The following is an 11,818-nucleotide window of genomic DNA, read 5'->3' as shown; positions in this document are numbered from 1 at the left end:
CAAAAGTTGAAAAAAATAGGAAAATTAAATGAAATTTAAAAGTATTAAATTTAAACAAGTAATTTTTAAACATATGTATGTTTTTCTATATATTTAGTTATTTTTTTAAATTCCTATTTTTTAAGAGCTTTGGATTATTTGTTTACACAAAAAACCATCTCAGGTGTTTTCATTAAAATGCATCATACTGATTTTTTTATGGGTTTATTTGCTTATTTGTTATTTACATCACTCTACAAAAGGCTTAAGGGGATTTACAATAATAACAGCACCATTCAGTTGAGTTGGATTTAAAAGTAGTGAAATAAATTTTATAAAAAAAATTCCAGAGAATTTGTTATTTAATTAAAAATTGCTGTAATTTAAAAAAAACTTTAAATTTCTTATTTTCCTATACTAAGTAAATATAACATTTATATATTTGTGTGGGCTGTTTTTTACTTATACTAAATTTTACACAAACCACAGCAGCCACATTCATTAACACTTGCCTTAATATTTGTGCAAGTGCTAGGAAGTTATTTTGAGGTTTTTTTGTGGGAGGGATAAAATAATATTATTTGTTTTAAGTATTAAAAGTTTATTTTAAATTAAAATGTAACAAATCCTTTTATTTGTAAATTTATATAAGTAAGGATGCGTATGAGTAATATTTTTGAATTAGATATTACTTATACGTATAATATGGAAATTAAAGCATACTTTAAGGGGGATTTAATAACTAACAATCAATTGTTAGATCCTTCACTATAATTGGCTAGGGTAGATATAAGTTAGTCATTCCGTTTGTAATTTCCACATTTTTCATTTGCGACTAAGTCCATAATATTTTGAATGAAACACAGGTTTTTCGATAAAAAAATCTTTGTATTTTTCAATGTAGCATTCTTTGAGCTCTATACAATTTGTCCAACGTTTTTCCAATTTCTTTATATCTTCCAAAAAATAAGATTTTTTGAGGTCATCAAAATAAGTATTTGTTTGTGAGATGATTTCATCGTTGGAGTCAAATCTCTTTCCACAGAGCCATTTTTTCAGTTTTGGAAACAAGAAATAATCACTCGCAGCTAAATCACGAGAATAGGGCGAATGAGAGAGCAACTGCATTGTCCCTGTTAAAAATAACTTTTTACTTGTTGTCGGTTTTTTCAAATCCTCACTAAATTCAGCCTTTATACTGCGTACATAAAAAAAGGACGCCATGACCTTATTGGCTGACCAACCCACCTTGGCTTTCTTTTGACTACTGGTGTGTTGTGGTATATCCATGTTTCGTCCACGGGTACTAAACGGCGCAAAAACTCGTCCATATTGTGGTTCAACAATGCTAAATACTCCACGATTGTCACACGATTACGTTTGTGGTCAATTCCCAGCAAAAATTTTGTGAATTTTTGTAATGATGAAGTTATTTCATGCATTCTTTTGTAAGGAGTGGTGGTTACCCAGCACATTATTTTATTTAATAGAATAAGTACTTATTTTTATACAGGCTGGTAATGAACTTTTCCATTTGGCACAGCTATCTAGTGTGTTTGACTGGAATACGGGAGGTTAGTGGTTCGCCACCTGTCAAAGCCATTAATTTTTTTGTTCATATCATATTCATTTATATGTTGATGTTAAAACTATTGTTAACTTCCAATAAAATAACTCGTACATGGAGCAGTGAGTTAGCAGCTTGACTATCAACACAAGCAAATAATGTGACTGTTCGATTCCCACACAAGGCAATATTTTTTGTGTTTTTTTTTTTAGCTACATATTCTTGTTGTGAATTTACTACTTATTTCTCAACTGATTGTAAGTACATTTGTAAGCTTGACCCCTGATTTTTTTAAAAATCTCGAACAACGGTAAGTAGTGTTTCAGTCAAATAATAAGTAGTTATCGCTTTACTCCAATTATACTTGCTGGCTTACTAGGTAAGTAAAGTTTTTGCTGGGTTATGTGAAAACGTGGCACACATCTTGCAGAATGCTCTCTCATAACCAAGGTACCAATCAAACTTGAAACCACTGAGGCACAATCTCTCGCATTTTCAATCTCCGTTGGCCAATAACATATCGTGAATTTTTCAATTGTTTCGACCTCAACTGGCATTCAGAACAGTTGGCTTGTACAACATACCACTTTTATACCATTTAAATTGATGGTGCAGAGTTCCCATGTTATTTATCAAGCTTAGCCTTGATTTGAGTGATATATTTTTCGAAATTATTTCTTTTTCATTTTCTTTTCTAGTCAATGGCTGTCAAACATATGCAAAATGAAGCAGCTTGTTCAAATTTTGACAGGAATCAACTGTCAAACTGGGAACAAATTATTTCTCTATATAAATACTTCTAATGTGCCATTTATTATGTATCCTTTCAAAAGGTTTTTCAATAAATGAATTGGACTTTGAACAAATGAACCTAGAATTGGGCTTCTTAAACAACCACGAATTAATGTAGAATTGGGCTACTTAAAGAACCACGAATGGCTAAAATTGGGCATTGGGCTTCTTAAAGAACCACGAAAGAAGCTACAATTGGGCTTCTTAAAGAACCACGAATGAAGGTAGAATTGGGCTTTTTAAACAAACACGAATGTGAACGTAGAATTGGGCTACGTAAAGAACCGCGAATGAATGTAGAGTTGGGCTACTTATAGAACCACGAATGAAAGTAAAATTGAGCTTCGTAAACAAACATGAATGAAGGTAGAATTGGGCTTCTTAAAGAACCACGAATAAAGCTAGAATTGGGCTTCTTAAACAAACATGAATGTGAAGGTAGAATTGGGCTACGTAAAGAACCACGAATGAAAGTAGAAATGAGCTTCTTAAACAAACACGAATGGCTAAAATTGGGCATTGGGCTTCTTAAAGAACCACAAAAGAAGCTACAATTGGGCTTCTTAAAGAACCATGAATGAAGGTAGAATTTGTCTTCTTAAAGAACCATGAATGAAGGTAGAATTTGTCTTCTTAAAGAACCACAAAAGAAGCTACAATTGGGCTTCTTAAAGAACCATGAATGAAGGTAGAATTTGTCTTCTTAAAGAACCATGAATGAAGGTAGAATTTGTCTTCTTAAAGAACCACAAAAAAAGCTACAATCGGGCTTCTTAAAGAACCATGAATGAAGGTAGAATTTGTCTTCTTAAAGAACCATGAATGAAGGTAGAATTTGTCTTCTTAAAGAACCACGAATGAAGCTAGAATTGGGCTACTTATAGAACCACGACTGAAAGTAGAATTGGGCTTCTTAAACAAACACGAATGTGAAGGTAAAGAACCACGAATGAAGGTAGAATTGGGCTACTTATAGAACCACGACTGAAAGTAGAATTGGGCTTCTTAAACAAACACGAATGAAGCTAGAATTTGGCTTCCTAAAGAACCACGAATGAAGCTAGAATTGGGCTTCTTAAACAAACACGAATTTGAAGGTAGAAGGTCTATGTAAATAACCACGAATGAAGCTAGAATTGTGCTTCTTAAAGAACCGCGAATAAAGCTAGAATTAGGCTTCTTAAACAAATACGAGTGAAGCTAGAACTGGACTACTTAAAGAACCACGAATTAAGCTAAAATTGGGATACTTAAAGAACCTATCAGTTAAGAGGTGGGGAATTTAAAAGGTCAAGGATTTATTTGAAGTATTAAAAGTTAAAAGGCCATTTGGTGGCTTATACACATGAACGATACATCAATATATCCGCTATACTCCAACTTATATCGCTGAGACAAAAGCAAAAAACCGCGATTATCTTGATCTTTTTACCACTTTTTTTTCAACAAACCAAAATTATTTTTCTCACCAAAATGTTAGTTTACCAAATGTTTTTTTTCGACAAAAATTTTTTTCAGCAAATTTTTATTTTTCAGAAAATTTAAAATGTAAATACACTCAGGTCTCGTTCCAAAAAAAAAATCGCATAAATTGAATTCGGATAAAACGATACTCTAGCTTCATATAAAAACTAATGATTCGTTCCAAAATTCTGAAAAACCACATAAATTCAGATTTGAATCAAAAAATCAGAACTAAATCGCATAAAAAAAATCAACAAAAATATATTTATTTAATTAACTTAAACAATAAAAACAAAATACGTTAAAAAAATAAACAAAAATATAAAATTAATTCATTAATTACAGAAAAAGTGAAAATGATCCAAAAAAAATGAGCTAACATTTTTTAAGGAAATTCTGTAAATATGTATGATTAATCTGAATCACCGTCTGCATCGTTTTGGCATTGGTTCAACGCCACTTTCATCACTAGATGATGTAATCATATTGTTATCATATGGTAAAATATAATTTTCATCATTAGAATTAATCTAGTGAATAGGGGACGAAATCGACGAATTTTTAGAAGCTTCAATAGCTTCTTTTCTTGCAAAACAAATTGTCATTAAACTTTGCGATTTTGAATTTTTAAGTTGCTTATGAAACTATTGATATCCGAAAAACAGATCATATCTGAATCCATATTAAGAATTTGATTTTCTAAATATAACCATTATATCAGTGATGCAAGGTAAAAAGTAGTGTTTATAAACCGGTTAACCGAAAAACCGGTTTTTCTTCGAAATCTCGGTTTTTTGCGAACCGGTTAATTTAAAATGTTTCCGGTTTTTATCACTTGGTTAACCGGTTTTTAAAATTTGGGACTAAAATTAATAAATCTCATGTTTTTATGCATTTTTAATATTCATTGTGTACACATTATTGGTCTGATTTGAAACCTAAATCGTAGATTAAAAATACAAACCTCTCTATATTGATATAATATTAATATTTAAGAATTACAATGATTCTAAATAGTAGAGGACGATGAGTTTACTTAAAAACTTTTTCAGAATAAATTGCACATAATGAAACTACTTAAAAATTACAATTAAATTCCGCATAATTCTATAAGTTTAGGTTAAATCTTACTAATGATTCATTAAAAACATAGTGATGATTTTACCAAACTTTAAATTGAATTCGATGTACATACCTTCTTTAAATAAATAGGACTTCATTAGTGTGTTTTGTTCTTAAAATTTTTATTTATTAATCATTTCGTTAGCTTTTCAGAAATATTACAGGAGAGACAAAAAACGTTCTAAATCCATGATTTGAAATATGATAATGGAGTTTTATTAATTATTTGGTATGATTTATAATGACAAATAATCACAGCTAAAAAGAAGTGCTTTTGCATCTTCTAAGTCCTTTTTGTTTAACACAATTCAAAAACTTTTTATTTTCATATGTATCGGGTATGTATTCATAAATACAAATAAGGCAAACAAAAATGTCAAGAAAATATAAAATAAAAATAAAGTTTGCAGAAAAATATCAATCAACAAAGAAATAAAATATTTGTAAACTATCGTGTAAACAATAAATGTTTTTTCGAAACGATTTTTTGAAATACAGAATGATTTCAATAATATTTTAAATTTGAAAAGTGTCAATACTCAGTATTGCCGTCTATAAATACCTTTAGTAATATATTTATACTCAATTCCATTTGACTGAGATAATAATTTTAACATTTTTACAAAATAAAATGGACTTAGCACCTTTTTATATTTATAATTTTTTAATATTAACCATTCCTGACTACTAAAAACTACAAATTTTAAAGCTGTATATACTTTATTGGACATTTAATGTTTTCTACACATATATGACGGTTAACCGAAAAACCTGTTTTTTAAATAAGGCCAATTTTCGGTTATCCGACAAACCGGTTTTTTATAAACACTAGTAAAAAGGCTTTAAAAACATCTAAAATTTCAAAATCTTTAAAAATTCTAAAAATAATTTAATTTAAAAATCGCATAAATTTGAATCCGCATAAAACGAGACCTGACTGTAATATGTATAAAATCCATAAATTCGTACAAGTAAGGGTGCGTATGAGTAATATTGTTTAATTAAATATTAATAATACATATATTATGCAAATTAAATATAAATTAGAGCATACTTTAAGGGGGCTTAAATCAATTTATCAATTTTTAGACACTTCATCATATGTGACATCAATATATCCGCTATTTTTCAACTTAGATTGCCTCAATATACCCGAATTTTTTTTCGATAATTTTTTACAACAAAAATTGTTTCACCAAATTTTTATTTTCAGCAAATTTTTTTTTTACCAAATTTAGATTTTCATCAAAATTGTTCCCCTAATTTGTTGTTCACCAAATTTTTTTTAATCAAATTAAGGTATACTTTAGATTCGCCACTACCAAATATTGCACTCCTACTTGTTTAAATGTATAAAACAGATTTTTTATAATTTTAACTAAAATTTAATTTGTCGCTACATTTTCATATTTATGTATAGTTGAGTATATCACAGTATTGCAAACACCTTTAGCTTCCCTTTAAACACTCACGCTCTTACATTTTTCATTTGTTTTATTTAAAATCTACACAATATTTTTACAGTATGTATTATTCTCTTATTTAGTTTTTATATTATTTTTTTTTTGTATAAATATTTTTTATTTTTAACTTTAACACGTAGTCTATTACCCACATCACGCGTGTGTGCTTAAACATATTGAAAAGTTAACATACCATAAAGCTTTTCATCAACTCCACACACACCTTTATACTACGGCAAGTTCAAACCCGGATGTCTGCTTAGACAGCTGGCAAATGACAAGGCCATGGATTTAAAGGACGCCTAAAAGGTTTTATCAAGATGTGGTTTGGTTGTTTTTTAGAAAATTCTCTTAAAAGTTTTTATGCTGCAAATCTAAGTAGCTTTTTGCCTTGGACTGTGTGTGTAAATCACGCTCGCAGCCAAAATGCAGTGCCTAAATTAAAGAAAATCACTCAGGATGTTTATCATTATATTAAGCAATTTGCTATTGAAAATCAGCTAAATTAGTTCAATAGACAAAAAGTTATGAATCAATATGTAAAGCAACCTGGAATCAATTTCATGTTCGTGTTATGATAGTGGCCGAGCACGATACAAGACATTAAGTATGATTTAGATAGTCGAAAGACTGTTCACATAGGACGACAGAGCAACTGATGCTGTTGCAAAGGCAGAAACCCAAAACAAATAAACGCAGGATTAATTCAGTTCAGCATTTGTTTTATATAAATAATACCTAAGTAATAGTAAGACTATCATTTCTTTACAACACTTTTGATTCTTATAAAATTTTATGTTGATTTTAGCTATGACCGTTGATATAAATGTTTATTATTGTCTTGTTTAGAAAAATACTTGAAAAAACCTTGAACAAATTTTATTATTTTGTATTATTATAATAGACTGCAATAGCAAAAGTTCTAATGTATATTTAAAGCATCCCTTGTTATGTTACATGAAAATACTACAAATTTGTTTTAGTAAAACACACAAATGTTTAAAGTTAATCACAAGGACCGTGTGGCCTAATGGATAAGGCGTCGGACTTCGAATCCGAAGATTGCAGGTTCGAGTCCTGTCACGGTCGAAGATTAATATTTTTTTTTGTGATTTATATTTTTAAATAATTATTTTTTATTTACATTTTGATGAGAAATTATTATTATATTAATCAAAAGTTCATTTACCTGGGTGGTAAAAACAAGTATATTCGAAAGGCCCTTTTTAGCATTTACTCTTAAATCACACAGATTCTTTTAAAATACAAACATACATATGAGTATATTTATATAAGAGAACATACACGTTTGAATGTGTATTTAAAGTTTATAACTAAATACAACGTGTGGGTGTTTACCTACGTAAGTATGCAGGTAGAGCAGTATTGAGGTGTAAACTTGTACCGGAGCATACAACAAAAATAGTTGAAAGGTATGTTGCTGTTGTTGTGTGTTGCATGAATGTGATGCTGACTCTGAAGGTGATGATGAATACCAGATGATGACATTAGTACAGTAAATTCTAGTTGCTAAATGCAGTAGCAGCAGCATCAACAGTTTTCAAACAACTTCCTTTTTAATTTTATTTAATATTTTTTTCTTTTTTTTTGCTATTTTCATACAACATTCATTCGTTTATAGAATAACTATGTACGAATAAACTCTGCCATGTGTAGAGTGGAAACTTTATTAAATAAATTTGTCATATGCAAATTGAATAGTAACATAAAGTGTACAACAACTTTACAAAACTAAAACTGAAAATAGAAATGCAAAAAAACAAACAGAAAAATGCAACAAGAACAAGAACTTTTCTATTAAATCTAATTTAAATAAAAATAAATTCAACTTTATACAAAAAAATATACTTAGTCTTATTTGTTAAGCTAAAAAAAACTCTGAGAATAACAGAGAAAAAAGGCTTTTTTATTTTAAACAAATATAATAAAGTACTTTATTCGTTTTATATTTGCAAGTTTTATATTAATACAAATATGGCATGCATTCAGTTTTTCTTTTATACACTCATTTATGTTATATTATTTCATATGCCTTTTTAAAGTTTTTATTATTATTATTTTTTTTTGGAAAAAATATTATTATTTTTAAAACAATTTCATTTCATTTTGTTTGTTTGTTTTTATTAAAATATTTGTTTGCTAAAGTCACGTTTGCAATTTTGTTTTTAAATAAAAGTTTCCAGACATACGTGTTTGTTGCCTATTTTGCATTTGCAACTTTATACAGTTTATTATAATAATTTTAGATTTATGAATTCTATTCAAATGAATTATTTAACAAGTATAAAGTTTCGCACAAAATTTACATAATTTAATAAAATATCTACAAATGTGTGAGCTGTTTATATGTAAATAGGATTAATTTTTATTAAGGCGTATGAGTAATATTTAATTATATATTTGCTTTTGTACTAAGACGTATGAATAATATTTAATTTCAATAAAACACCTGCTGTTCTAAAAGAAAAGTTTATTGTTTTGTAAAATTTGTATAAAGTTTTATAATAGATATGAAACAAGTTGAAGAAATTATTTATCAAATAAAATTAATAGTAACAAATAATTAGCATTGAAAAGGCTTTATAACTGCTCCCAATAAAGTCCACGAGAACCAATTTTCAAAGCAATTTTTCAACTTTAAAAGCTATAATTTCAAAATAAACTTCTTTAGGCTTCAAAGAATCTTAAACTTGCAACTAACTTTTAATGTTTGGATATGGAAAAAGCCAGTGGGTGGCAAATTAGCCAGAAAATTTATCGATTACTGTGATTTTCTAAAGTCAGTAGATGGCAAATTAGCCAGAAAATTTATCGATTACTTGAATTAGAAAATGAATCGATAACTAGAATTTTTTATAGAAAATTTATCGATAACTTAAATTTTCTTTAGAAAATTTATCGATAACTTGAATTTTCTATAGAAAAAATTATCGATTACTTGACATTTCTATAGAAAATTCATCGATTACTTGAATTTTCTATAGAAAATTTATCGATAAATTGAATTTTCTGTAGAAAATTTATAGATAACTTGAATTTTCTATAGAAAATTTATCGATTACTAGAATTTTCTATAGAAAATTTATCGATTACTAGAATTTTCTATAGAAAATTTATCGATTACTAGAATTTTCTATAGAAAATTTATCGATTACTGTGATTTTCTAAAGAAAATTTATCGATTACTTTATTATTATATAGAACATTTATCGATAACTTAAATTTTCTATAGGAAACTTTTCGATTACTTGAAGTTTCTATAGAAAATTTATCGATTACTTAAATTTTTTTTTTTAAATTTTATCGATAACATAAATTTCAATAGAAAATTTATCGCTTACTTTGATTTTCTATAGAAAATTTAATGATAACTTGAATTTTCCATAGAAAATGTATCGATTACTTGAATTTTCTATAGAAAATTTATCGATTACTTTAATATTATATAGAAAATTTATCGATAACTTAAATTTTCTATAGGAAATTTTTCGATTACTTGAAGTTTCTATAGAAAATTTATCGATTACTTAAATTTTTTTTTTAAATTATATCGATAACATTAATTTCAATAGAAAATTTATCGCTTTCTTTGATTTTCTGTAGAAAATTTAATGATTACTTGAATTTTCCATAGAAAATTTATCGATTACTTGAATTTTCCATAGAATATTTATCGATTACTTGAATTTTCTATAGAAAATTTATCGATAACTTGAATTTTCTATAGAAAATGTATCGATTACTTGAATTTTCTATAGAAAATGTATCGATTACTTGAATTTTCTCTAGAAAATTTATCGATAACTCAATTTTTTTTATAGAAAATGTATCGATAACTAGAATTTTTTATAGAAAATTTATCAATAACTAGAATTTTTTATAGAAAATTTATCAATAACTAGAATTTTTATAGAAAATTTATCGATAACTTAAATTTTCTTTAGAAAATTTATTGATAACATGAATTTTCTATAGCAAATTTTTCGATTACTTAAATTTTCAATAGAAAATTTATTGCTTACTTCAATTTTCTATAGAAAATTTAACGATTACTTGAATTTTCCATAGAATATTTACGATAACTTGAATTTTCTATAGAAAATTTATCGATAACTATAATTTTCTTTAGAAAATTTATCGATAGCTAGAATTTTCTTTAGAAAATGCATCCATACCTTAAATTTTCTCTAGAAAATTTATTGATTACTCGAATTTTCTATAGAAAATGTATTGATGACTAGAATTTTTTATAGAAAATTTATCGATAACTTGAATTTTCTATAGGAAATTTTTCGATTACTTAAATTTTCTATAGAAAAATTATCGATTACTTGAATTTTCTATAGAAAATTTATCGATTACTTTGATTTTCTATAGAAAATTTATCGATTACTTTGATTTCTATAGAAAATTTATCGATAGCATGAATTTTCTGTAGAAAATTTATCGCTTACTTTGATTTTAAATTTTAAATTTAAACAATGTTTTAAAGCAAAATTTCCATACAAAATTTGATTTTAAAATGTTTTTCAAATTTAAAATGTGTTTATGAATACGGTCTTAAGAATCTACATATGTAACTGATTATATATGTGGTAAAAATTTGGTGAAATTCTATTTCCACAAAGTGGTTCAAAAGACCAATTGAAATATTAATTTTGTTGTAGGTGTCTAAAAAAATACACAAAAATTTTAAACTCAATTATTTCAATATGGCAAAAAAAGTTATACACTATTGCTCTATTAAGGGGACGATATTACATTTTAAGTTATGTAGATTTCAATAAACTGAATAAAGTAAAACGGCAGCTTAGCGTAGCCAAGCTAGGTCTGAAGTGTCTTCAAAAGTGTAATAAACTAATGGTCTTAAAATGGTATATTCTAAATTTAAAAAAAAGCAGTAATCCTTTCAAATTTGTTGAAAATCTTAACTGCATTTTTCTTCTTGTTTGTAGAGTCTTTAACATATATATCATAAACAATTTCTTATGCAATATTTTTTTCTTATATATTGCTTGCTTTTATTTAAAATTATTTCTTTCTTGAGTTGCAACATGTCGTTGCTAGCTCTACTCCTTTAGAAATGACAGATTCTCAGTAGCAGTTTTATAAATAATCCTTAAGTTAAGCAGTAAATATCAAGAAGTTACTTAAAAGACTTTACAACATCTAACAAACTACCTACAGATATCTAGTAAAATTGCTTATATTCACACAAACTCTTATATAGATATAAAGATATATACAGATGTATGTATGTTTTGTACTATCTAAATATAAAAATCATAAATATATTTGTGTAGGTGTGTCAGTGTATGTATGACACTATATAAATAAACAAACTGTTAACCTCACTACTACTAATGCTGCTTTATCACTACTACCATAACAATATCTAACTCACATATAT

The 11,818-nt window shown here is 27.0% G+C and overlaps 1 non-coding gene across 1 annotated transcript; it reads left to right on the top strand.

The window, feature by feature from the left end:
• The first annotated feature begins 7,403 nt into the window (after positions 1-7,403).
• TRNAR-UCG (transfer RNA arginine (anticodon UCG)) lies at positions 7,404-7,476 on the top strand. The gene has a single exon. It is a non-coding gene; the product is annotated as a tRNA-Arg (tRNA).
• The last annotated feature ends 4,342 nt before the right edge of the window (positions 7,477-11,818 follow it).

Source organism: Calliphora vicina, chromosome 5 (genome assembly GCF_958450345.1).
Source record: "Calliphora vicina chromosome 5, idCalVici1.1, whole genome shotgun sequence".
Lineage (NCBI taxonomy): Eukaryota > Metazoa > Arthropoda > Insecta > Diptera > Calliphoridae > Calliphora > Calliphora vicina.
Note: the sequence above shows the minus strand (reverse complement) of the source record. Positions and strands in the feature narration are given on the sequence as shown.